This window comes from Falco naumanni, chromosome 10 (genome assembly GCF_017639655.2).
Source record: "Falco naumanni isolate bFalNau1 chromosome 10, bFalNau1.pat, whole genome shotgun sequence".
Classification (NCBI taxonomy): domain Eukaryota; kingdom Metazoa; phylum Chordata; class Aves; order Falconiformes; family Falconidae; genus Falco; species Falco naumanni.
The window spans coordinates 36,828,050-36,854,341 of NC_054063.1; the positions used below are offsets into that span (position 1 = coordinate 36,828,050).

General features: G+C 55.7%; 1 protein-coding gene across 9 annotated transcripts in view; it reads left to right on the forward strand.

Annotated features, from left to right (window-relative positions):
- The first annotated feature begins 18,881 nt into the window (after nucleotides 1-18,881).
- The window catches only part of EPB41L1 (erythrocyte membrane protein band 4.1 like 1), a 62,965-nt gene continuing 55,554 nt past the window's right edge, over nucleotides 18,882-26,292 (forward strand). For 2 of the 9 annotated variants that reach the window (XM_040608341.1, XM_040608340.1), the window contains exon 1: nucleotides 18,882-18,996. The gene's annotated coding sequence lies outside the window, so the exon portion shown is untranslated. Of the gene's footprint in view, nucleotides 18,997-19,598; nucleotides 19,775-26,292 lie in introns of all 9 variants that reach the window. The other 7 variants (XM_040608343.1, XM_040608345.1, XM_040608337.1 and 4 more) reach the window with 6 other exon arrangements.

Sequence of the window (26,292 nt, forward strand, 5' to 3'; positions counted from 1 at the left end):
TAGCACCACTGGGAAAGCTCCTCTCTGCTGGGCTATTCCAGCTCAGCCAGGCACATGGACTAGGACCTGAAGCATGCAGATGTGGCAGTGCCAGCACCAGGACCTGGGCTCTGCAACACTGCTGGGGAGCAGCAAGAAGAAGAGAGAAGTGCCAGGAGCTGAAAGAGTTGGAGTAACAATACAGTTGCTCCTCTGGGCGTTGAGGACAAATGGACCTGTAGAAACCTTTGCTGTGCCCTTGCGCTGGGAGCAGCGAGACCACATGGCCCAGCAAGGGCAGTCACCCCAGGGTTGGGGCGCTGCGGGATTGGGGCTGGCAGACAGAATGCAGCGCTTCCAGGGATTCCTCCCCAGCATTACACTCATCTCTGTGCAGCCTAAACCCATCTGCAATGAGGGGGTGGAGAGCCTTAAGCTCAAGCAGGAAGCACTGTCAAAAAAGCCTCTTCAGTGTTGTTATGCCGGTGCAATCATGTCAAAAAAACAAAACGGCATCGCCACCTGCAAAAGAGCAGGCGCTAACTCCGACAGCCTTGGCGCGCCCGCCCACATCGCCAGCCCTCCCAGAGACCGGCACAGCTTGTTCCCCAGCTCCCTGCATTCCACGTGACCCAGTCTCGAGCCCTGGGGCCAGCTGGACCCCCCCTCAGCACACAGAGCAGCTTGGGGTCTCATCTGCTCACCCTCCCTGTAGCACCGCACCAGCTCCCCAGGACCCCAGCAGCCCAGAGCCACCAGTGCAGCCTGGGGGTGTCAGCCCCCTGGCCTCAGCATGAACCCCCTCCCGGCACTGCCAGGGACACCGCCAGGGAGGAGATGTGCCTCCTGCTCCATCGGCTGAGCCACAATGGCACTAGGCACTGACTCAGGCTCAGGTCCTTCACTGTAGCTTCAAACCAGGCAGAGAAGAGCGCGGCAGCCCAGCGGCAGCATTTCTGGATGTGCCAGCTGCATCTGAGGAGCATCGCTGCTCCGTGCCGCCTGCTCTCTGCCCTCCCTGCCTATCCAGACAAGTTCCTGCCTGTGCCTTGGGAAGTGAAGGGCCATCCTGAGCAGTCCCATCCCGCGCCAAGGGAAGGTCTTGCCTGAGCCCTGGATGGTTTGGGGGAAGGCAGGCTTGCTCCCTGACACTGCCTTTTCCCCCAGCCCAGCCCAGTGACCCAAGCAGGCTGCAGGCAGCCTGTTGGCATATTGGGGCTCCAGGATCAGATCCTTGAGCAATAATCAGTGCTCCTTCCTTATCCTGCTGTCAAAACACCGCCTACCAATCTGAGTCACTGCCCAGCCACCCATGCCCTCAGCACGGTGGGTGCCCCAACACCACCAGCAGCCTGAGGGTCCTGGGGCACCCAGGGAGTGCAGCGGGGTGCCTACCTTCCTCTCCGCCAGCTAGATTTCAAAGCAGTCACACAGCATCGCTTCAAACCTGGCCTGACAGCAACAGGAGCAAAATGTGCTCCATGCAGAAATCCAAAGGGATAACGATCCATAAGGATGAGCAAACCCCTGATGACAGCTGGTATGGCCTGCAGGAGTAATTCCTGCCAAATTGCTTATCTCCCCAGAGAGGGTTTTTACTGGTACTTTCTGGCATCCCTGACCTCCGTGTTACCTACAGAGGGCCGGTGAGCTGCCTACAGCACCTGTGTGCACAGCTCGCTGCTCGCCACCCTCCTGATGGGCACGCTAAGCTCTCTGCCTGGCATCCCTGGCATGTCCTCAGTGCACCCAGGAGACACAGTCCAGAAAATGACTGCAGGAGTGAGCTGAGGGTGCCAGGCTTCTGAACCCCAGCACCGGTGAGGCGACCCAGCACCAGTGAGGTGACACAGCACCAGAGGGAAACAGAAGGGTGCCACTGAACTGACTCATGCTAAATGTTTTGGGTCAGCTCATTAAACCACAATGGTTCTTTCCACCTTGGCAATATTTGCTGACTATACATCAAAAAAACCCCTCGTGGTTTCCTTTTCTAGAAGTGACATTTTTTTTTGTTCCTCACAGTGTTCCACTTAATGAAAACATCTGAGATTTCCCTTTTTGAAATCTGGATAATCTGACTATAAGAAGTTTTGTGCAGGAAGGATAACGTAACTGCTGCTCAGCTCAAGCCTTTACCAGCTTCTGGACACTTGCAGCTGCCCTCTCTCCCCTGCTCCATGCAATGCTGTGTGTGCAGTGCTCCAAAAGGTTTTGTGCACCAGTGTCTGGCTATCCTCCGAGCTCAAGGCACATCCCTGCAGGGGTAAATGCAGCAGCTTGTGCGAGCGGTGTGGAACGGAGGGCTTGGCTCCCTTCACAGCATGGCTGGCCAGGGGTGGACCCTGCTTGATGAAGAATGAAAGACCATCCAAGGATCCCAATGTACCTGGCCAGTGAGGAGAGATTTATCTCCTGTTTGAAAGGACAAACAACAAAATCCAATGGGAAGAAACAAGAAAGCTGGATAAAAGCCTCCAGGAAGAGTGGGAAGGTGCAGCGGAGCCTGAACAAGGCTGAAGGAGGGAGCATGGTGCAGGCTCCTGAGATGTGAGCAGGGCAGACACAAACACCAGCAGCAACCAGGACAAAACGGAAGAGCTGAGAACATCCCCTGGGAGCTGATCATCACAGGGACTTGGTGGGACAACACAAGCTGGGTACATTGGTACAGAAGGCAGAACCTGGGAAAAGGGAGTAGTGCAGCATCGCTATACATCAAGGATGTATGTATAAAGATGAATATAGAGGAAAGCACAAATATGGAGAGACAAAATCAAGCCGGCTAAAGCAGAAAATTAGCCTAGGAAGAAAACAACCTGTATATCCAGGAAAGTCTAGATCAACTAAATGGGACAGATAAGCAAATACCAGATTATATGTGACACGGCTGAATTGTTCAATATCTTCTATGCTTTAAATATTTACAGAAGGGTTAACTGTGGCAGCAAGAGGCTAGGAACAAGAACAGAGTAACTAGGTTGAAAAATATAGCATGGGGCTATTCAAATTGTCAATATCTGATAAAATTTGCCTTGGACTACATAAAGAACTAGCCACAGTAATCTCTGACCCCATTAGCACTTATCTCAAAAAAATATGGAGTGTGGGCAAGGTCCTTGTGGACTGCAGCAGGACAAAACGTAGCGTGTAGCATTAAAAAGGGAGAAAGGGGAATACACTTGTCAGACTAACTTTGATGCCTGAAAAGATACAGAATGAAATTATTACACAATGACATGTTAAGCGTCTCAAGGCTAATATGTGATAAGGAACAGCCAACAAGGATTTGCCAATAATACGACATGTTGAACTAATCTGATTGCTGATGGTGAAGTAGCTCAGCTGATAACAGGAAGCAGTAGATATGGTATGTCTTGACTTTCATGGGCTTTGGTGCTGCCCCACGGGACATGCTCTTCAGGAAACATAGGCGATGGAGCACAATGCAAATATTGCTGAGGTGGATGTCCAACCGTCAAAAAACACTGAAAGCTGGGGCTGCTCAGGTGCTATCAGACTGGGAAGATGTCTTAAGTGAGGTCCTGTGAGGTCTGTCCTGAGTCAGGTCCTGGTCGATATTTTCATTAGCCACTAGATTGATGACATAGTGATTACGCTTATAAAATGCTGAAATAATAAGAGAGCAAAGGGCGGCAACTGTTTTGAAGGACATGATCAGAATTTAAAATAAGACTCAATCACTCAGAAATTGCTTGAAATTGATAAAATGCAGTTCAGTAAAGACAAATGCGGAGCAGGCAACCTGCAATGCACAAGCACCACGCAGAAACTTTCTGTCTGGAGAGCAGTGCTGTTTCTGGGGAGTCTCAGTGGGTGGGTGCCCAGCAGGTTCAGCACCCTTCTGCTGCTGCGAGCAGGGCAAGCACATGCTGTGCATGGCCGGCAAGGTGGCCCTCACAAGGCAGGGGCAGCCAAGCTGCTCGGCTTGGCCTGGGGGAACTTCAGCCAGAGATTTGGACTGCTCATCGTAAGGAAGAGATAGAGAAAAAGAGAAAGCCCAGAGGAGATGCTTATGAGATTGGTTAAAAGTCTGAAAAACATGAGCTGCAGGAAGAGGAAAAGCAAACCAAATCTGTCTAGGTCTGACAGGGCGAAGCCTGAGGAGGAATATGAGAAGAGCCTTCTAAAATGCTAAAAATCACTAGAAAGAGATTAGTGATCATTTATTCTTGGTCTACCAAGGATATTTTGTGCAGTAATTGGCTTAATTTGCATCTAGAGAGATTTAGGGTAGGTATTAGGATTGCAAGGATATTTTCCTTGGGCCACATCATGATGTATCGCAGGCTGGCTGGGACCTGGCTGCTCCAAAACAGCATGCGGAGGAGCAGCTCCTTGCAGCCCTGCTTGCCCTCTGGGGCTGGAGGGACCCCACTGTGCCAGGCAGGGGACACTTCCCGGGTAAATCAGGGCCAGGCAGGGAAAGGCTGGGGCAGAACCACCTCTGGGCACCCAGCCCTGGGGGCTGAGGCAGCAGGAGAGAGGGGAGGCAGCTGGGGCTCTCGCTCCTGCTCCTGAGAAGCTTCCTGCCTCCTTGCTGTGGGGGGAGATCTTTGCCAGTGGCAGAGGGTGGAAACTGTTCTGGTGAGCTGCGCCACTGAATAGGAAAAACAGTATCTCCAGTTCTTCCCCTTTTGACCTGTCCCTCTGCCACACCATCCCTTCCCTTCCCATCTCCCCTCCATGCCTGTTTTGCATCTCATCCGTCATCCTTCTGCTGTACCCCTCCTGCTCTCCATCTTCCCCATCCCTCCAGCTGCACTCCTCCTCCTTTCTAGTCTCTCCCTCTTTATTCTCATTCCTTCTCACAGCAGCTTTTTAATTCAGCAGCATGATATTTCCATTTGAATCACTCTTCTGACTCCATCCAGGACAGGAGCCGAGCCAGGGTGCTGCATCCTGCCCTAGCCCCACATTCATTAGTGTCACGTGGAGGTGCTGGCTGTCACCAGCCAGCCACTCTGTATGCGTGGCAGCAGGTCCTTCGAGCTGAGCCAGGATTGCTGTACATGGTGCTCGGTGCTCCGGTCCGGGTGCAGAGAGGGAGCCGTGGTCAGTCTCACCGGGAGGCACACTGAGTGCCCCCCATTGGCATCCCCAGGGGAGTAAAAGGGTGCTCTGCAGCCACCCGTTCCCGGCGGGTCTGCTGGGTGTGCAGTCTGTTTTTCCAAGCGTATAAGGCGCGCACACCTGTGCCACCTGTGCCCACCAGTCCTTGTGGGAAACCCGGGAGCCCCTCTGCCAGGTCAGGCACCACTCGGCAAAGGCAAGAGCTGTGTGCGGTGAGAAAGACCAGCTGCTGGAGGGTGGATGTCTGCGAGATCTGCTGCCTGGGGTAACCATCGGACAGTCCCCAGCAGCTGCTCGGTTTGCTCCGAGCGAAGGTCTCCCCCACCAGGATGGTGCAAGCCCGGGTGTTTGCTGGGGTGGGGGTGCTGGGCTCAGCCCAGCCTTGCCGAGGCACTCTCGGTGTAGGATCCCCCCGGCTCTATGCAGAACCCCGGATTAGCCGCGAGGGTCTGGCAAAGTCTGCTCCTTCCCAAGGACCATCTCCACACGTTCCTGCTCATCTGGGTGCTGAGGGAGTGTTTTGGGGCAAATTGCCTCTTTTCCACGTTTTGAGCTCTATAAGCTCGATGCTACGACCTGTGCAAAGTGCCTGAATTTCTCCTGTTTTTAACAGCCGTTGCCTTGTGCAGGCTGAGGCAGACGGTGTGTGCGTGTTCCCCGAGGAGCGTGCCACTGAGCTCCATGCTCCCAGGGCCACCCTCGGCCCTCCTGTCACCATCACGGGTGGCTGTTTTTCTACCAGAGGCAGCAGTTCAGCCCCAGGGGTTTGGTGGAGCCACCCCTGCTAAAGCACCTGCCTGACTGTCCCCATGGCACACACAGGATACGACAGCCACGTGTGTTGGGGCTGCTCCACTTTGCTCAGCTGTGTGCTCAGCCTCACCAGGACCCTGCCAAAGCAGAAGCAAACTGTGCCCTGCCTCTGCCTCCCTCAGCCTTCCCAGAGCCAGGCTCCCAGGCTGAGAGGTGTCCCCTTGGCTCTCAGCTGTCTGTGCGCATGTACCCCCAAATGCCCACTCACACCCGTGTGAATTCACTTCTTGCACATCAGCGCATGTGAACATCCATCAGGGACCAGTCCCCCTTGTGCAGGAGCCACTGTGGCAGCCCCTCTGCCTCCCCTGGGGCTGCTGGCTGAGGGTCCCCAGCTCCTGCACCCGAAGAACGGAGAGTGAGGAAATCCCATCCTGTGGGCTACCCCTCCATGGATGTGAGAGGCCCTGTTGTGAAAGTCCCCAAGACCAGGACACGGTTCTGTCCCCAGGTGCATGTCCCTGAGGTCTCTCGGTCTGGAGGGCAGGGCTGAGGTGGAGGCGGTAGGGGACATGGCTGTGCATCCTCCCCACCTCCTCTTCACTTGAGGGTCAATTTAGGTGCTCAACCTTGCAGAACTCTACCTCTCTCCCTTGTAATCTTGCAGTCTGCCCAGGCTAAATAAGATTTATTATCTCCCCAGCAGCAGGTGGACACACAGGCAAATAGCTTCCAGCCTCACGGGGCATTTCTTTCCTCCTCTATCAGGTGCCGGTTAATGGTTAACTTTCAGGACTTTTCCTCCTGGCAGACAGGGAGCCCTTCAACATTCTCTTTAACCTCTTGGTTAAAGAAAAACCTAAAGCCGGTTGGTATCTGGTGAACTTCTCTCCATGCCAGGTGGAACTGGTGCCCACTTTGCAGGTCGCTCCGTGTGGGCGCAGCGGCAGAAGGGCAGGGCAGCCAGCCACAGCCACCAGCGGGGCGCTACAGGAGGGGGGCTGGGGGGACAGTTTCCCTTAGAGGATGTAGAAGCTTAGTCTGATGGAGAGCTATGGATGCAGCTAAGGATGCGGGGGCACTGCAGCGATGTGGCTGTTTGCCATAGGGAAAAGGGTTATGGTCCCCATCGGACTGTAAATCAAAATTCCACCCATCTCCTTCTCCAGGGACAGAGTGGGTGGGAAGGGGGTTGGCATGCTGATATATTCAGGGGAGCCTCAAGCCCTTCACCCGTAAATGCACAAGACACCCCCAGCATGCAGCAGTTGGCGCTGAGGCACCGGGTGCTGGGAGCTCCCTGGCAGCTGCGGCCATCAGCTCCCTCATCATGGAAGGGAAACGGGTCCACAGGTATTCACTTACTGTCTCCAAAAGCAGAGCTGTTGCCCCAAAATTCACATATTTGAAAGAGGGTCAGATTCTATGAGTAACAGTGCCAAGGGGTGGAATGCTCTGCAGTCTGTTTTGCGTTCCACTGGTGGCCATCAGCAAAGCATGAACGGCCGTGACCCTGGGACCACCGGCGCGGGGTGGCTGGAGCTGTGCCGCGGGGGCAGCAGCGTGGCACAGTGCCTCGTCCCTTCCTTTTGGCTGGTGTGTTAAAATATCGCTTGATTTTGATTCTCTGTGCCACGATGGAAAAAGCAAACAGGCAAAGAGGCTTTGCGCTCGGGTTGTTAAATTTTCATGGCAATTTAGCAGGGCTGGTTGAGAGTCATTTTCCAGCTAATTTCAGTTCCTTTGCGCTGCTGCTGGGCTGCAGGGCCTGGGCTGCAAATGTGACAGCAGGGAGCTGCTCGTTTGCCACTCAGAGTCTTGTCATGGAAAAAAGCTGAGCTGGGAAATGTTGTTATCAGTATTTGGTAAGAGATGATAATGCTAATTTTGGTCCCAAATCTTGCCTTAATAGAAATGATCAGCTCATATTTATCCCAGCAATTACAGCTGCAAAGAGCTCACGCAGTTGAAGAATATTCTTCTTCTGCAGCTGAGAGGGGAGAGGTTTACATGGATCATGAGAACTAATGCTAACATGGCTTTTGAAGGAAATTCTCCCTTTGGAGGATGAATCAGCACCTAGCTACTAGAAATCAGGCCCTGTTCTCCCATGGGACAGGCTGTCCGGCATCTGCCTGTTGCACGGGTGTCTTGCCAGTCCCTTCAACGCATCTGGCTCTTGTCCTTGCAGGAGCTGGGAAGCAGGACCTGGCCCTGCTCCAGTGCCCAGTGTGGGCTCGTGCTCAAGGTCTGACACTGCGAGTGGTATTTTGAGGATGCCTGCAAGGGGGTTTTGCCAGTAAATGTCCCTTCCAGGGTGTCAGGTCTTGGTGGGCACGTGCATCCCAGCCTATGCTTGTTCTCTGAATCCTTCGCAGCGCAGCTATGTACAGTGTGACCTGCTGAGGTGGCACCATACATGTACCAGGGGATGAACACTGCTTGCAGATACTGGCAGCCCACGTTTCTCATTTAGCATGTGTGGCCTGAAAGCTCAGCAGGACACAAGGCAGAGCACGTATGGCTCCACAGTGGGGATGCTGGAACTGCTGCCAGGGAGCTTGAGGTTCAGGGGCACGTGCAGACCTGCAGGGCCTTTGCAGGGCATATTCTCCTGTTTTGCAGCAATGAGAAGAGTTTTCCAGCCTGCTGCAGCCCTTGCAGCACTGCAAAGCATCGTCCTTGACTCAACACAGCTCACTGCCTCCTTTCCATAGCACCAGCCATTAACCTTCCTCCTCTGCCCAAATAAATCAATGTGTCTGCAGGGCCCTTGGAGCAGGGGAGCGATGCCAGGCAGCGCTGGCTGGTGGACCGGGAGCGTGAGGAGCCAGGTGGTGCTGCGGAGGAGTGCGGCAGCCTGGTTTGTCAGGGTCTCATCTGGCTGCTGGGTGATGTGTCAGCCAGAAGGATCAGTGCATGCTGCCAGGCTGCTGTGGCTGACTGCGGAGCAGCCCAGACATCAGCCCCGGTGCCCGGACAGGGCTGGTACTGGTGCTTCTGCCACACAGGTGGACAGAAAGGCAGGGACTGAAAATGTGTCTTATGTGCAAAGCACCAAAGCTGAGGGCACAGGATGAATTCCCCAGGGCTCCCACAAGCCAGTCCAACTCGTTTATGCAAAGAGGAAATCCCTGGCATTTCTGTGCCTATGTGCTTATGGCTGGTCCAGGTCTCATATAGAATATCCTCAATTTTAGCACATCAGGACTTTCGGAAATTTGACTCTTTGACTGGCTCCACATGAACACCTTCAGTGCAAAGCCTGCCAGCGCTGCCCACTGACAAAGGCCATTAGCCATCACCTTCCTCTACCCAGTCCTGCTGAAAGGAAGCTGGTATCCGCACTCTGTCTCCAGGACAGTCTGTCATCCCTGTCTCCAGGACAGGGAGAGCACATGTGTTGAGGATGGTAAAGTCCTAAGCCAGGACCCTGCTAGGACCCCGCACTTCTCATCGTGAAAGACAAGAATGTGTCCCCAAAAGCCCCCTGCTTTCCACCCTGAGCCTGTGCTCGACTCCCATCCCATCGGGCTGGGGTTGGGGGAGCCTCGGGCAAGACCTGCACCATCTGCAAGGAATCAAGCAAGACCACAGCAACTCTGGGAGCCCTGGCCAGGGAGCAGAACTGGCAGCAGGGCAAGTTGCACCTGCAGTCCCCTTCCCTCCTTCCTTGCTTCTGGTCCCATTAACTAGCATCAGCTGAAGCTAAGGGCTGGACATCTCAGAAATGCAATAAATACCCGGAAAACAGGACCCCATGTTCAAGCTTGATCCTGTGCTGCTGGAATAGACTTTGGCCAGGTGCTGGACACCTCTGGCAGGGTCTGGCTGTGCACATATCTTTATTTTCCAAATATTATTTGTGACTCTGTATGTGATGAGCAATAACAAGGCTGGGATCTCACAGTGCTGCTTGCTGCCAGGGTGCCTGAGCCAGGGAAATTGGCTGTGGAGGTGTTTGAAGTGTTTTCACAGTGTGTGTGGGGGGCTCAGCCCTGGCAGCCCCACAGCCACAGCGGGGGGGCTGCTCGCTGCTCTCTGTGCCCCTGGCTGTGGGGTCGGGGGCAGCTCGTGCCAGAAGCTGCAGTGGAGGTTGCTTGGAGTCCAGGGACGCAGGAATCTGGGACAAAACAGGGTTTGTTTCCTCAGCCGTGACTTGTGTCATCAGCTCAGCTGCGGGGTTCTGTTCCTGTGTCTCAGTGGGGTGGCATCCCCCAGGAGGATGCTCTTCTCATCCCATGGCATTTGTGGGGTGGAGACCAAAGGTCCCGTGTCCTCACTGGAGCCTCCATCAGGACGTGATGACCCCCTTCTTGTGCAGCTTATGGGCGTGGGCCCCATGGGGAGAGCTACCACTGGCCAGGGCTGCAGAGGAGGAGAGCTCAGCAAGACCCCAGCACTCCCATCACATCCTGCAAGGGGCTGAGATGGACAGATGTAGGGAGAGGGTGAGCCAGTGCCCTTCTGCGGCTGGCACTGCTGCGGGGCCACCTCCAGGCCAGGCTCAGGGGTGCCCCGGATGGGTACAACAGTGGGGAGGTGATGGCACAGCGCTGTCCCAGCCCCACATGTCTGGGATGCTGTGGCTCAGAGCTCCCTGCATCATCCTGACCCTGGGACATGGGCAGGCGATCCAGTGTCCTGTCTGGGGGCTAGAGAATGGAGGGTGTGTGGAGGGAGTGAGGTGCAGACAGGAGAGGCACCATGGAGAGGAGGGGAGGGGAGAGGGGAGGGGAGGGGAGGGGAGGGGAGCTGCTCCCCACGTTCTGGCAGCAGTTTTGGCCCAGCTGGGGCTGGGCTCTGGGCTGGCCCCTGCACTGCCCTCCCACCCATGGGTACAGCCAGACTGGGTGGTACAGCACAAGCCTGTCCAGTGACAGGGATTTGGCCACTAGTCCCCTCTGGAAGAGCTGGCTGTAATCTAGTAATATTGGCTCAGGTTTTTCTTATTTACTTCTCCCAGGCTGCCAGATGCTTCTGCCAGCATATCCAGTGGGGAGGGACCGCCCTCCCCAGGCACTGGGAGTGGGAAAGTGGGGTGAGCTGTGCTGCACTCCGGGTGCTGCATTAGGTGTCAGGCTAGTTGGGTGGTGCTGGGGCTCAGTTCATAGAAGCCCCTCAGCAGGGGTTTAGCCCTGTGCTCCAGGGCTAAACCAGTGCGAGGCAGAGCCCCCTGGGGAGGGAGGCAAGGAGGCAGGTGCTTCCCTGCCTTGGGAGGCTGGGGAGGCCGAGAACAGCAACGCTGGCCCAGCTTTTGCCCTGGGTCCCCCTGGAAATTTGCCATCTAGTGGGGGACCCTGGCAGCTGGGCAGGACACCGACACCGCAGCGGGCCAGGGCTGCGGCACTGCCTGTGGGCACCGCTGGCAGCCGGAACGGGCAGGAGAGCAGGCATGGGGAGTGCTGCCAGGGCAGGCAGGTCTGTGGGGCAGGAGCCCCCCGACACCTTCGGTGCAGCCACCCATGTGGGTGCAGCCAGCCACCAGCCTGCCCCAGCTCCTGCTTCCAGCACCAGCAGTTTCCCACCTGGCAGTGCCAGTAAAACCTGGGATCCAGCCAGGTTTGGCCCTGGCTGCTCGCAGGTCCCTGACTCTCTCTCCTGCTGGTTAGTTGTCAGGGAGAAGCTCTCCTGTCCCAGGAGCTGCAGAGCTCCAGTTTCTGTCAGAGATGGACCAAAGGCATCAGCCTTTTGTCCTGAGGCTTGGGACAAAGCAGTAGGAACTCAGCATCTTGGAGACTGCCTGGGATCCAGTGGGAAGTGGCTTAGGTGCCTGTGAAGGAGACAGCCTGCCTGCCTGCCTGCCTGCCTGCCTGCCTGCCTGCCTGCCTGCCTGCCTGCCTGCCTGCCACCAACCCCTGCCCTGACAAGAGGTCACATGCACAAGACCGGGCAAAGCCAGTCTCAAGCCAAACTCTTGCCTGCAGAGCAAACTAAGCTCTTTTCTGGCCTTCAGCAGATCCCGTGCCAGGCCAGTAAGCAGCACAGGCTGGTAGATGACAAGCGAAGGAGCTGCAGCTGCAGCAGCCATCTCGTTGTCACAAGCAGATGGGAGAGCAGGCCCTGGTGCTGATCGGGACCACCTCTCCTGCCTGATGGAAACCGCCCCAAGCACTCATTTTGCAAACGGTGCTGCCTAGGGCTGGGCAACTGAGCCCATTCTAGTCTCTCCCTGCCTGCAAGATAGGCTGTGGACCAGTGACTCTGCTCTCATGACGGTGGTCCCCAGGGGTGGTCACACAGGGTCTCTCCTCACCGAGGTCCAGAGATGCTGGTTCTTCCCTGTTCCCCAAGCACATCTGCTCCTGCCCAGCTTCCCACTGGCCATGGCCAGGAGCTGGCAGAGTCTACCCTGCCCACTCTGTGCCCCAGGTTCAGGATTAAGAATTGTGAGATACTGCTGGAGCAGTCAGGGCAGGGGTAGATCTATGTGAAATAAATCCCCTCCTTCTTCCCAAAAGAAACCTGGGGTCTAGCTGCCCAGATGCCACCTACAGACTCTTGCCATGCTATGCCAGCCCCTGCAGCATGGGAGCTGTAAGCAGTTTAGTGCCTCTCCTGGAAAAGATGAGACTCAGGACTTCTCTGTAGGGGTCAAGTAAACAGAAAGGCCAAGAGCAGAAGGCTGCAAGCCCAGCCGGGGTCAGAAGAACCTGCTTGGCAGCAGCAGACCCAAGAACTTCAGCTCATCGGGTTTCTCCAGGAGAATGCCCAGAGGTGCACGTGGGAGCTGTAGGCACCAGCACGGGGAGAGGCTGGTGCATAACAGAGCACTCGGTAACCAGATACGCACAGCAAGACCTGGTGCCTGGTAACTGGAGATACTTAAGTTATGGCTGAGATACTGCTCACACAGCGGAGGTCATTAATTTTCCTTAGGCCTGTGGTCAGCTCACCATCACTCAGCAGCAGGTTGTCCCTGCCATGGACAGGCGCCTGCTCAGCCACCATCCTGGGCCTCGAGGGAGGCTGAGGCCAGTTCTCCAGGCTTTGCTGTGCAAGGCACCAGGCCAGACGACTGTTGTAATCCCTCATGGCTGGGTGCCTTTTCCACCTAAACAGATCCTTAGATCATTCTTGACCCTGTCTTGATTTGTTTTCTGCCGTTCCAGTCTTTAGGTTTCACATTTTCCTGCCCTTGCTGTACCCAGAAGTGTTAGAAGCTGGGATTTTCACAGTCACCTAGCTCCACAACTGGGACACTGCGGCTTGTAAACTGGTAATCTGAAATCCAAACAGGTGGCTTTTTTTTTTTTTTTTTTTTTTTTTTTTCTGGTGTTCCCTCCATGCCTGTGATTCTTAATAGAAAAACCCATAGTCTCAAAATATTTGCACTGAGAGGTAATAGCCTGGGCAGCATGAGAGATTATGTGGTACAAAGTCACGTTCTTGGGCAGAAATACCCTTTTCTGCTGGTGCAATCCCCCAGGTCAGCGCTCCTGCTGCAACACTAATAAATACTGCACTCTCCTCTGTGGCTCCCCAAAGCAGAGCAGTTTGGGATGGTCAGTGTTAAGGAGCATCCTTCTAACCAGGGCAGCTGAGGGATACGGGAGCCATGGGAGAGGATGAGATGCTTTGTTGCGGGGGCTGTGACATCAACCTAATCTTTCCTCCCTCGGAGTGATGTTATCAGAGTGGTTACTAGAATGGGTTAAAGTAGCAATCATGACCATGTCCACTCCCTGCTTTGCACCTTGTTCTCCATCTTTCTCTGGTCTCTCTCTTTGGTGCCATGGGTTTCTGCTGGGGCTCTCAGCTGTTCTCCGTGGGGCAGGCTGGTATCAGACTCATCTTCGTTCAATCCCTGCCGTCTTCAAGCTGGCAGTTAATTAAGCTGTCAGAGCCTTCCCTTTAATCAGAGCATGTCAGACCCGTGCCAGGGGCTCCCCTCAGGAGAACTGTACTTTCCTGGCAGCATCAGGGTGGAAAGACACAGGACATCCCATCGCTCTGCCTGTCACGCAGTCTGGGGCATTGCCTCGGCCTTGCTACCTTCCCAAACAGGATGGGGCTGATGCTCTCCAGAGACTTGCAGCCCAGGACTGCATCCAGCTGGTCCGTGCAGAAAGCCCAGCTGAGGATGGAGCAGCTCCCACAGGGCTGTCTCCTGTGTGGGGCAGGACGAGCACAGAGGGCTGGGGCTGGGAGCTGGACCTGCCTGGTCCTTCCTGCTTGCCCCCACAGCTCCTGGGACAGGAGTAATCCCTTGCCAATATCATCACTCTCTTTGCTGGTGGCTCCTAACCCTATCGCTGACTCCATCTGCCCCACAGATCTGCGGAGATGGCTGTAGCTCCAGTGCTTTCTGGGGTTACTTTTGCACCTCGTTACAGCTCCTTTGGGTGGCATCAGGCAACCCATGTCCTGCCCTGGCTCTCAGGTTCCCTGCTTGTAACACGGGCAAATGTTCCTTCCTCCTTGACTCCCCGAGCGCTGCTGTTCTTTCTGCTGCAATCCTCTTAGCCCTGCAAGGCGTCAAGGTGGGATGTGTCATAACTGTTACACGGGTCATTAATCTCCTTGAGTTAAATTTTAAAAATGTGTTTCCTACCCCTTTCATTCCTAGTTCTTCACCATGGGCGCAATGATGGGAAGTATGCCCAGCTGTCTTGAGGTCAGCATGCACCAACAGCATTCGGGTACTGGGTCCCATTCCTTAGGAAGCAGAGGGTGAAGGCAGTGGGAGGCCTGCTCGTCCCCAAGACTTCAGGGCTCCAGACATGCAGGGCTAAGGGCTTGATCTGATGTCTCTGATGACACTTCAGCCCCAGGGACTTCTTTGAGTTTTGGATCCTGCTCAAACAGCCTGGAGGAAGATGGCATCTAGAGCTGGAAATGTTTTCTTTGGATGGCAACATTTGCTTTGAGCTCCTGGAGGTGAAGCAACCCAAGTTCACCACTGTATTCCCATCATCCACAACGTGTGAAGGGCAGAAAGTGCCCAGGACCTCAACACGAGGAGCCAAGGTCACTCTCCTGCAGGGTGGCTATCACTGCAAGCCCTCCTCAGCCCGTGGGCACCCCTATGCCTCCCTGCGAGGGACTTTGCTGAGGGAGATGGAGCTGAGGAGCACACAGGGAGTGTCTCACTAATCCCAGCTGGCAGCCAGCTCCCCAAGCTGCACAAAGGGCCTTTTCATGCCCTGCATAAACAAGCGAGAGGCATGAAAGGTTGTTATCGCAGAGCATCAGCACTAGCAGCAGCTCAGGCGGGGATTCCCAAAATAACCTACTCCCAAAAACACACAGACATGCACACCCCTTTTTCCGTGCTGCTGGGCTTTATGGAATAAAGGGTTTGGGTGCAGCCAGCTGTTCTGCTGAACGCTGTGGCCTGCGTGCTGGCTCACAGGCAGGGCTGGACCCCTGTGCGGCCAGCACCTCCCGCCAGGGAAGGCAGAGCCAGTGGTGCACCAGTACGTGTGTGGTGGGGGTATGCACACGTGGGCATGTGTACCCTGTGCTGGAAGTGACTTCAGCTTTTGCTGCATCCCTTGTGTTTCTAAATCTGATGAAGAGTATTTTGCAGTGGTTATTAATAGCTGGCGGTGTGCTTCCCTGACACTTGTATTGCAAGTTCTCATTAGCAGTTTGCTCTGTGCCTGGAAGGTGGAGCTCCGAGAACTCCAAGGTGCTCTTCCTCAGAGGAGGTTTCCTTTTCATAGCTCCACCTTTGAAGCTGGACCCCTAGCTGCACCCATCCCATTTTTCTTCTCCAAGGAAGAGCAGGTTTCCACATAGAAATACACTCAGGGGTCACTACTGGAAGATGCTCTGATCCTCTTTGCTTTCTATCCCATAAAGCCAGGCCAGAGTCATGGCAAACTTAAATTGTAAGGGGAAAACTTGCTGGAATAAAAGAGCCTGGAGGCTCCCAAGGAGATATGGCAAGAGCTTGGTGACCAAACCTATGCTAACATTGAACCACGAAACATCTGCAAGCCCTTGCAATTTATGCTAGTCCTTGTTTATTTCTATGGGCATTTGTGTTTTCTTATGCTGTTGTTTCAAGTTGATTTTGTCAGACAATGGGAAACGGGCCAGGAGATCCTCACCTGGGTTGCAAAAATGACCTGACTCCTGAGAGGGTTTCCCGTGGAGCTGCTGGCCAGCGGTGAGCAGGGCGTGCAGGCTCCTCCGTTCACATCGCCGCTGCGGGAAGCTCACAGGTTTCCCTTGTGTACTGCTGGGCAACAAAGGTCTCCAGTGCCCAACGGGCAGACAGAAGCAGTCCCACCAGTTGTGTGGTGGCCACCTTTGGTGTTTAAAACAACTAACTTTTCTGGAAATCTGTTTGATTTATCTGAAAATATAACTGAGCAAATGTCAGCTCCTTTAAATTCTTTGACTTCTTTAATTCTTTAAGTTTTCAGTTAAGCTCCCCAAAACCTTGTAAAGTTTATGCTTCCTCAACATTATTTTTTGTGCGGGGAGTCTTACTGTCCCATCCCTGTCACACCATCTGCAATGTGTGGCCGGAGCAAGTATCTCCATCGCTCCCATCGCCGCAGCAGGAACCTGACAGAGATGCAGGAAAGCTCATTTGTCTGTTATTGAATAGCCAGGGGAGGGTCCAGCACATGGGGTGACCTATAGCTCACAGGTGATTATTTTGCAGATCAGGCTCTTTTCCTCATTTCAGCAGGCAGAGGGCTAAACAGTCAGGTACATGCATAGCCTGTTTTCTGTGTCTTCAGGACTGTTCAAGAGTTTCAGGTTTTAACTTGGTGGGAACTGGAGACGGTTCCTGCTGGGCTGTTTGTGAGAAGAAGAGTGAAGGTTTCACTGGAGGAATTTGTTCTACATGTTCTTCTGGCTCCTTGGCTTTGTGAGGGGAATGCTCCCTGCATTGGGTACTGGGGAACTATACCAAGGATGTCTGTGCTCATAACTCTGCCAACGTGGTCACCCACTGACTTATCTGACACAAATTCACTTAAAAGTGAATTCCACATTTAAATTTCCTGGATTTTCCTTTGGAGTATGACAGAACCTGACCCATTGAGTAGAAGTTGCTATATTTCCTTTGAATGACCTGAAAGATGAAAACAGGCAGTAACAGTCCTCAAGGCACTGCGCAGAGCTACAGTTGCAATTATTTTTTGCAACAATACGGTACTACTTTTCTCCTGTACGAGTTCCCTACAAATTCAGCCCAGCATGACACGTGAATGATGTCACTCGAAGCACAGCCACCCCCACAGCGAGGTGAGGCACCTATTCAGCGTCGTGCCTGAATGATGCGCAGTGGTGGAGGGCCGGAGGTGAAAATCATGCCTGCAAGGGGAATCTGAGCAGCCAGATGAACTGTCTTTTATTTGTAAATGAATGCCCTCCCTCAAGGGTGGAGTTTTTATTCCAAGAGGTTCCTGCTATTTACCCAACTTTCCAGCTGGGCTTCTCCGAGGCACAAAGCAGCATGACCTGCCTGAGTTTGTACAGTGAGTCAACAGCTCAGCAGGGGATTAGAGCCCACAATCCTGCTGGCATCGCTGCCTTGGCTCGAACCACTGGACCATGCAGCCTCATTTTGTTCCTGGTACTCTCTGCTGGTATGTGGTTTGTCAGGAAAAAAGGCTGTGTGGCTAATAAAGCAGGCACTTTATAAAGCAGTAAAAAAAAAAAAAAAAGCCTGCCTCATTCCAGTGCTTCATCCCAGTCGTGGTGGCATAGGGGTCAGGTTCCCTGTGTGAGCGGGAAGGACAGGTTTCCCAAAGGCTGGCGAGGAGGAAGCTAAGGGGCAGCAACCAGAGGCAGCCAGCACAGAGCCCTGGCACCCACTGCTGCCAGGCAGGCGACCATGTGCTGACACACCATGATGAGCCTCCCCAGGCCAGCCCCGGCTTGCAGAGGACAAGCAGAAGCAGCCAGGACCTTCCTGCTGGGAAGAGTCCCTAAGCCTGCCCTTCACTGCTGGATACCCTCCTTTCCTAGGGTCCTGCGCAGGGCTGCACCCTCCGGACTTCAGAGGACCAACGCAGGAACTGAGGGCAGATGCACTACGAGAGAACGGAGCAAAGCCAGGGCCCTATGGGGAGGTGCAGGGCCGTGACACACTGCTCTGCTCAGAGCCCTCCGCATGGTGCAGCACGTACCAGTGGGCTTCGGGTACCAGCCGGGGGGCTGTGGGAACAAGGGAACCAGCCCCAGCGCTAACCCGTGCGTGCCATCCCCGCTGTCCCTTGCCCCTCAGCATCCGCGAGGCGAAGGGGGATGAGTGTGCAGCGCTCCTCCAGCCCCATTGCCCGTTTATGAGCATCAATCTGACTTCACTGAAGGTTTCACCTAGGGCCGTAGTGGCCAGTGCATCCATCCTATGCATCCACGCACCCAGGGCACCTGTGCTGCGCACCCAGCACCCATGCGCCCTGTGGGTGCATGCCAGCTGCCCCCCTTTTCACCTGCACCCCCTGGGAGGGGTGGATTGCCTTGAGACACCCACAATACACAAGTGGGGTCTCTTGGTGCTGCGGGGGTCTTGGGGAACTGGCTTGGGGGTGCCCCATGCAAGCACCACACACAGCACTGTGGCCGTGGACACTGGGTGGGCACTGGGTGGGCAGCCCACCCCGGACGCTCCAGGAAAGGGGCGACCCCCCCCCTGGGGGGCTGCAAAACGTTGCTGGTGAGTCCCACTGAGGCAAAGCTCCTTCCCTGCGGAAGGAGGGGGGAGCGGCTGGCGCAGCCGTCCGAGCTGAGCCGGGTAGTGTAAAAGGGGGATCACGGGTGCCCCCGCGGGACACTGCCCGTGGGGTGGGGTGGGGGGTGGGGCACCCGGACACGCGTGGAAGCAGCGGCAGCAACTCCTCCGCCGCCAGAGCCGCCCCGCCGCCCCCCGCCCCGCAGCGCCCCCCCGCCCCGCAGCGCCCGACGGCGCGGGGGTCCCCGCACCCCACCGCGCGGCCGGGGGCAGCTCCCACGGGGCGGGGCGGGGCGGGGCGGGGCCGGGCCGGGCCGGGGGGCGGGGCGGAGCTGGGCGGGGCGCTGCGGAGCCGGGGGGGGCGGCGCCCCCTCCGCAGAGCCGCGGCCGCTCCGCCCCGCCCCGCGCTGCGCTGTGCTCCCGCCGCACGGCGGGCAGGCGGCAGGGGCGGCAGGGCGGGCGGCGGCCGCTGCGGCGTGGGGCCGCGCCCGGGAGGCGGCCGCGGCGGCGGAGCGGGCTGAGCCAAGGTGAGCGCCCGGGCGGGCCGGGGATGGGGGGCGCGAGGGTGGGTAGCGCCGGCAGCCCCGTGGCCGCTGCCCGCGGGGGGAGGCGGGCAGGGGTGCCAGGCAGGGCTCGCAGGCAGGGGTCCAGGCAGGGGTCCAGGCAGGCGCAGCCCTGCCGCTGGGAAAGCTTTTTCCCGGTCGGGCCTCCTCTCCTCGGCCGCTGGCAGGAGGGGGGGCGCCAGCCGCATCGCGTCCTGCCGGCCGGGGGGGCGGGATGCTGGCTCGGGGCGCGGCTCCCCACGGGGGTCCGGCCGGCGCGGGGGGGCAGGGCACGGCGCCTCCCACCCGCAGCGCGGAGCGCGGGGGGGCGTTAGCGCGAGCCGGGTCCCTGCCGCGGGGCGAGCCGGCCGCGGGGACCCCTAGCCCCGAGCTGCGGGTTGCCGTAATGGCATTTGGCTGCCGGGCTGTGATTGCAGGGAGACGGTTTACATTAGAGGGGAATGAGCGGAGAGCCAGGAGCAACTTGGAAAGGGTCCGCGCATATTTCTGTGATTATTTTTGGAGTATCGTCATATGGCAGGAGGTGGGCTCCGGAGGTATCCTTGAGCTCAGCATTTTCTCCATAGGCTGGTTACCCGGGAGATTGTACTAGAGGACCTGCCCGGCCCTTTTCTCTCTCAGTGGTTTCCATATAAAACACGGTTTCTCCTGCTGTTCCCGCGGCGGTATTGTTTCCCTCCGGCATGCCCAGCCTTCAGCGCTTTATGGTGGGGGACCCTTCAGTGGACAAACAATGGTCGAGGTATGTGCGGTCGAGTATTCACGATGCGTTGCAGGAGCAGACGATGGAGAAGCTGTATTTGCTTCAGCTGTAGATGGTGTGAGGTGACTCCTGATCAGCCCCCTCTCCACTGCTGTGGATGAGGTGTGGCTTCTCCAGCATCCCTAGAGAGACCAGCCCATGCATCAGTCTCCTTCCGCACCGGACTGTCACTTTCCCTCCAGCTTTCTCATGCTAGACTTGTCCAAAGCGATTTTTGCTTCCAAACAAGTGGAGATGTGGGAAGCACATTGTTACCAAGGTCTGCTCCTTGGGGCTGCCTTGCGGATCTCTGCGTCCTTTGCGCCCTGCTGGAGGGCTCTGCATGTGTCCAACCCCTTTGGCTGTGGCTGCGCGGGCTGGAGAGCTGCTCTAGTGGCCTTCAACTGCGTGCCCTTGTTGCTGTCAAGCAAGTTTTAAGCTGAGGGAAGGCTGGATTTGGGTGATGATCCTGGCAAGAAGGGAATTACTCTTTAATTACATTATTTTAAGAATCTGGTTTGGTAGGCATGGAGCCTGCCCATGGAGGCCTCCCCAGGGTGCTCGGAGCTGAGTCTCCCTGGGGTGCTCTTGATGAGGACCCTGGTTTCTGCTGGGTGCTGGGCATGTTCTGGAAGCTGTAGTGGACCCTGGCTGTTGTTGTGTGTGGCAGGTCCTCAACCACCCTCTTCCTCCCAGAGCGTTCCCTCCTTGTGCAGGGGTAACCTCCACGATTGGTGTCAAAGACCCTTGGTGTACACGTCCCTCACAGGGTGTGAGGTGCCTCCTCTGCACCGTCCTTGTGCCGTGTTGATTGCTTTAGCTGCAACTTCAGATGGCAATGCAGTCATTAAACCAGACATCCCTGCAAGGAGCAGAGCCCTGCAAGGAGCAGAGCCCTGGGCTGGGTCACAGGGGTGTGGGCTGTCTCGGAGGGTGTGATGCAGCTCTGGGTCAGCTGCAGAGCCTGGGCGTTTGTGTTGACGGTGGTCTGGCTTTGGCTGCAGGTGATGTGTTCTTCCCTTGCTGTTTTGGTTGCTTGTTGATGTTGTAGTTGTCCAGAATTTTTATTTTTACCAATATTTTGAGAAATCAGCATTTTCCAAAACTCTCAGAGGACATGTTTTGTTTTGGAGGATGCTTCTAAAAAAGGGTTTTGAAGTCCAGTGTTATATTTCTGGTCAAAAAGCATGAGGGCAGAAGAGAGCCTGTGTTCCTGGCATGGGGGGGTGAAGGTTTTGGTACTTTTCCTGTCCAGTGCAGGCTCAGAGCTTGCTGCGCCCCCTTGCCTGGGCTGCTGCCGTGGTTGCCACCACCACAACAACCTTCCAGGGTAAGTGTCTTCTGGTATGTCATTTATGGGTGGCCAGGAGGGGTGGCTGGGTCAGCTGAAGAAGTCACTGCAGTGTAGAATGGGGAAAATATTAAAAATCAGTTTTCTTCCCCCAGGTAGTTGAGCTCCCTGTTAAACTCTGGGTGATGACCTTGGTCCCGGTGAGGAGCTGGATCTCTCACTGATTTACACAACAGCCTTTCACGCTTTCTGCTGGCAGCACCAAGCCCTCGTTCCATGTATAACTTCAGCGTCACTCTGTGTTGCCTGCGTTCCTCCTTGCTTTAGCACTGCTGATGACTTCTGCATTACTAGAGGGGGTTTGCGGAGACAGACAGACAGACCGGTCAGAAGCCTGATTAATTTTGTCTCTGAAAAAAGAAATCTTGCCCATAGCTAATGATGTTTCTAAATTAGGAAGTCGCAGAGAATGGCTTGTTGGTTAAAGGGCAGGGGGTGGGCTTGGCTGTTCCTGGGCTTGCTCTGAGTTTCCTGCCCAGTCTCACAGACATCACTTGAGTGTCCTTTGCCTTAATTTTATTTGGCCATGGATCGGGGATATTTCCCTGCTGCCTTGGGCACAGCACTATGGTGCCTGAGTGACAGCTGGGATACTGGTGGGGAAGCAAGTGTGTGCGAGGAGATGGGCTGAGTATGGGCTTAAGCTTTGCAGCAGATCAGCGTGGGCGTCTGTAAGGCCTGTGTTTAGCTATATAGTAGACTTTCATGTGGTGCCTGTCACTTGGAGGTCTGAGCTGAGTATGAAGCTCCATTTTAAGCATAGATACAAAAGAAGAAACACAAAACGGCAGAGGTTCCTGAGTCCCTGGTTGCTGGAAGCTCCTGTGCAGAAAGACTTGTACAGCTACAAATACAGGACTCCTATGGCACCGAAAAATGTGCTTGCATTGAGGCTGTGACAGTGATGACTGCGTGGCTTATTGTTCTCATTTGAGCAGTCGGGTGGCTCTGAGTCAGCAGGTTTGGATTTGTCACCACTGGGGCAATGGCACGGGGAGACCTGTGCGGTTCTGTGGTGCTGAGCGGAGGGGCTGGCCCTGGCTGTCTCCTCCTGCATGGGGATGCTGGGGTTTGAGCCTGGACCCGTGCTCATTGTTGGCTTGAGCCTGGAAGGGTTCGTATGTGTTTGTGGGAGCTGTAGGACAGTCTCCTTTGGCAGCTCCTTTCCGGCACTTGCCCTGTGCCATTTGGGTCTATAAAGTTGAGCCTCACCACTGCCAGCGAGGTAGCTTGCTGAGTGGACCAGTCTTTCTCATGCACATCACCTTGTCTGGATTACAGGAGATGGGAAGCGTGGTGGGAGGAGACTGCCTTTGGTGAGGACATGTTGCAGTATTGCCTTGTAGTTGCAGATCCATCTTTCCTCTCCTCCCAGTCCTGGGGCAGAAGCTTGTATGTTGTCCAGGACCTAAGTGTGCCTTAAAGGGGAGAGAAGGAGATCTGGGAACCACATCTTCCACCGTGGAAGCCCTGGCTGCTTTCTGCAGCAGCTCTCCCGTTGGCACAGCGTACCCTGGTGCGGAGCGGGGTGTTGGGCCCAGGCCCCATGGATGTCCGTCCCCCCCCCTTGTCTTGGATGATAGTTGCTCCCTCCGCCCTGCCTTGCTCCAAGGGGGTGAACTGTCTGGGGGTGCGCGGAGGCAGCTGTACCAAGAGCTGCTGGGCTGAGCTTTTGTACAACTGGGACAGAAGCCAAGGTTTGCTTTCCTTGTGCCAGACAGGGAGCTGTGGGACTGTGTGGAAAGGTGCAGTCATTCTAGAGCCCTAGATGGGTGATTTGGTACAAATACTTCATGTCTGCTTGTCTTAGTACACAGCTGAGGGTGCTCTGAACTGATGCTGAGAATTAGCGCCCTGCCTATAGTGTGTGCATGCCCACGTGCATGCTCACGCACACTCACAGGTTTGCTGTCTGGGAGGATGGGAGTAGCAGACAGAGCCTTAAAACCTGGATGGTAGTGCTGGAAGAGGAATTTCTTTCAATCTTCTGCTGCTGGTCTGTCTTTTGCCCTCCAGAGGGCAATAGGGGCTCCCCGGGGGCTTAGCAATGCCCAGGGTGCCCAGGCTGGGGGTGCCCGGCGCAGGAGCGGTGTGTCGGGCAGCAGCCGGGTCAGGGTGAGCAGCATCGCGTGTCCGGTGTGATCACAGCCCAGAGAGGGGAGACCGGGCTGACCCTATTGTGCTGAAAACACGAGGCAAATGAGGCTGAAGCTGCAGATCTGCAGTTGCCAGCCTGTCAGCAGTTTTACTCAGGCACTTGGCCTCTTTGCGGTGATGAAACGTTGTGGCAGTTCAGTATCTGCGCCACCCCCCTTTCAGAAACCAGCCCGCTGCCCACCAGCTATTAGTGGACCCTGCAGGCATCTCACTGGGCTTTGCTGTCCCTGACCCCTTCTCAGTCACAAAGACCGACGCTCCTCTGCAAGGTCCTGATGATGGGGTGGAAACCAGGGCTAGGTGCTGCGTGAACGTAAAACCATCCTGTGTTTGAGGTGATGCTGAATGAGGATTCACAGCCCAGCCCTGCTGCCAGGTTCCACCCACCGGCTCCTTCCTCCCTCTGCTTCTACTAACCCACTGCCGGCCCCGCTCGCTGCCACGCAGCGGAGCCGAGACGTGTGCTGGTATCCTTCCCCCAGTATCAGATGGAGAGGAAAACACAGGGTGGAGTCATCTCCTGCACAAAGGAAATGTTGAGGTATCGTTTCTGCCTTCGGTGGATTTTTTAGGTGGCTGGGGAGAAATTAAACAGGATCTTAACGCATTCACAGCCCCTTTCCCACCTCATTTTCCTGCAAATCTGTTGTTGTCGTGGTATCTTTCAGAAGATGTTTTTAGCTTTGCCTTTTCTTCCCCCCCCCCCCCCCCCCCCCCCCCCCCCTTTTCATATCAGGCTTTTGAAAGGAAACGTGTTTCTATGGGAGAACAGAATGAGCCATTTCACGAGACATTTTGCTATGGGCAGAAGGGCCCGGAAATTTGATTGTGCGTTTTAAATGACACATTCCCCTTTGTAATCAGCTAATTGTACTTGCTGGGGTGAGTGCCAGCCAAAAGCCACCCTGGCCAGGCCAGAGGCAGGCAGGTGCAGACCCTGGTGGGCTGCAGGGCGGGAGGGGGTGCGGACCAGCCCTTTGCATCCTCCACCTGCCCATCCACATGGGACCAGCCACGCGTGAGGGGCTTCGGTGCCGGGAGGGATCCTGCAGGTTTTTCTTAATGATCCTATTGGGGAAGCAGTACCCCTGTGTATAAGAGAAGCAATTAAATGCCCTAATTAGGTGCACTATTGATCTGGCAGTGTTTCTGCTGGCAGTAGCTCCCGTTGAGCATGGGATAGTGTGGCACCTGACAAAGCTTTGGGTCTCTGTTTTGCTGGTGATGAGAGGGATGTGGCAGAGGTCTCCAAGTGGGAGAGCAGCTGAGGGCTAAGGGGTGGTTGTACAGCTGGGTCTGCTGCTCTCGGTGGGAAGGTGCAATTTGTTGCAAGAGTATAAACCCGACGTTGGTGGTGGACGTTGGGGTGGAAAGCTTCCAGCCTGAATTTTCAGCAGTGTTGCCTTTTAGGAGATGTACTGCAAGTCCTGACAGATGAAGGTCCTGCAGGGTGACCTGGCGAGAGCAACAGAAACCCCTCCTCTGAGCTCTGATCTCGCTCTGGGTGTGTGCATGCCTACGTGAGGCAGGGGCCGTTACTTCTGCAAATTCACTGAGGCTCTTCTTCAGGGAACCAAAAAATGCTTTCTGGTAGTATGGCATGAGTAAATCCATGTTGTCACCTTGGCCTCATGTGTGGTACATCTCTAAGAAATGCAGCTGGCTTTAGGGTGACCGTTGGAACTACTGCAAGACGTAGAGGAAACGCAGCTGTCCGTGCAACTTCCACCGTTGCTGTGAGCCCACCTGGCTGCCTCTGTGCTGCTGCAAGAGCCTTGGAGCCCAGCAGCCCCCGGCGTGGGTGGGCAGGGCAGCCCAAAGGCCCGCAGGGTTGTGGTCCATGGTCACCTCCTGCAGAGCCTGGCTGGGCCCAGCCTTCCCAGCTCTCCAACGCTGATGTGATCCCAGCACAGCGGGACCTCACTCCAGTCGTGCTTGGCAGAGCTGCCCTGGGGCTGCCGTGCTGCCCTGCCCTGCTTACATGCCTGCTCCCGGCAGATGTGTGAAGAGGGCAGCATGAATCCTTGTCCCCTTCCTTGCCCTTTGGTGTACCCATCAGCATTTTTTGCAACGTGCTGGCTCAGATTTGGCCTCCCTCCTAACCCCAGCCAGCGGTTGAGCCTGCCAGTGGTGCTGAGCAGGATCTGCCCCTTGCACGGACCACAGTCTTCATCTGGATGCTGTTGGTGTCCCAGCGCCTGCTTCCACAGCCAGCATTTGCACTCACCCCATCAGGGTCAGGCTGGATGGCTGTGATGATGACGTTGTGACAATGTGGGTCACTGGGGGATGCTTTCAAGCCTGGGGCAGTGTCTGTGGCTGAGATACACTGGCCTGGTGCCGGGGAGAGCTGCACAGCAGGTGATCACGATGCAATCTAGCATGGATTTTTGCTTGCAGGAGTGTTACGGGGAGCTGCTTGTTTGTAGGCAGAAGTGAGCAGGGTTGGGGGAGGGTCTTGCTCCCTCTGCCTGTATTCTCAGAACACTTCATTAATATGAAAATAATTGATGCAGTAGCTCAGATCTCAAAATGTCTATAGCTCAGAGCCTGCTGTGGTGCAGCCAGCCCCAGCGAATGCTGCTTCATGCAGCAGAAGATGGGAAGGAGGCAGAGCTGGTGTCTGGTGGAGAGCACAGGGGCTTTGTTTGGCAGTGTTAACACAGGCAGGTCGGGGAGCGCTCTGCTGCCCTGCCTTTGGTGACTGCATCCTCCGTCCTCCCTTGCAGGAGGAATACAGTGTGGCCACAGTACCCCTTCTTCTGGGTCTGTTGAAAGCCGGTTGCTCTTGTCCCTGGTTGCGTGTCTGCCTGACCATCTCTGCTGAGCATCTCTTGACGCATCCTTGAGCTGGGATGGGAGAAAGCAGAGTGTATGAACCCAGGAACAGCACAAGGCAGAAATCGCTGGGCTTGGTAGAATAGGAGCAAGGCCACAGAGGCTATGCCAAAGAGGGGAGAGTGCCCCACAGGTCCCCGCAGCTTTGTGTGATGGTCTGCAGGTGGGAGCA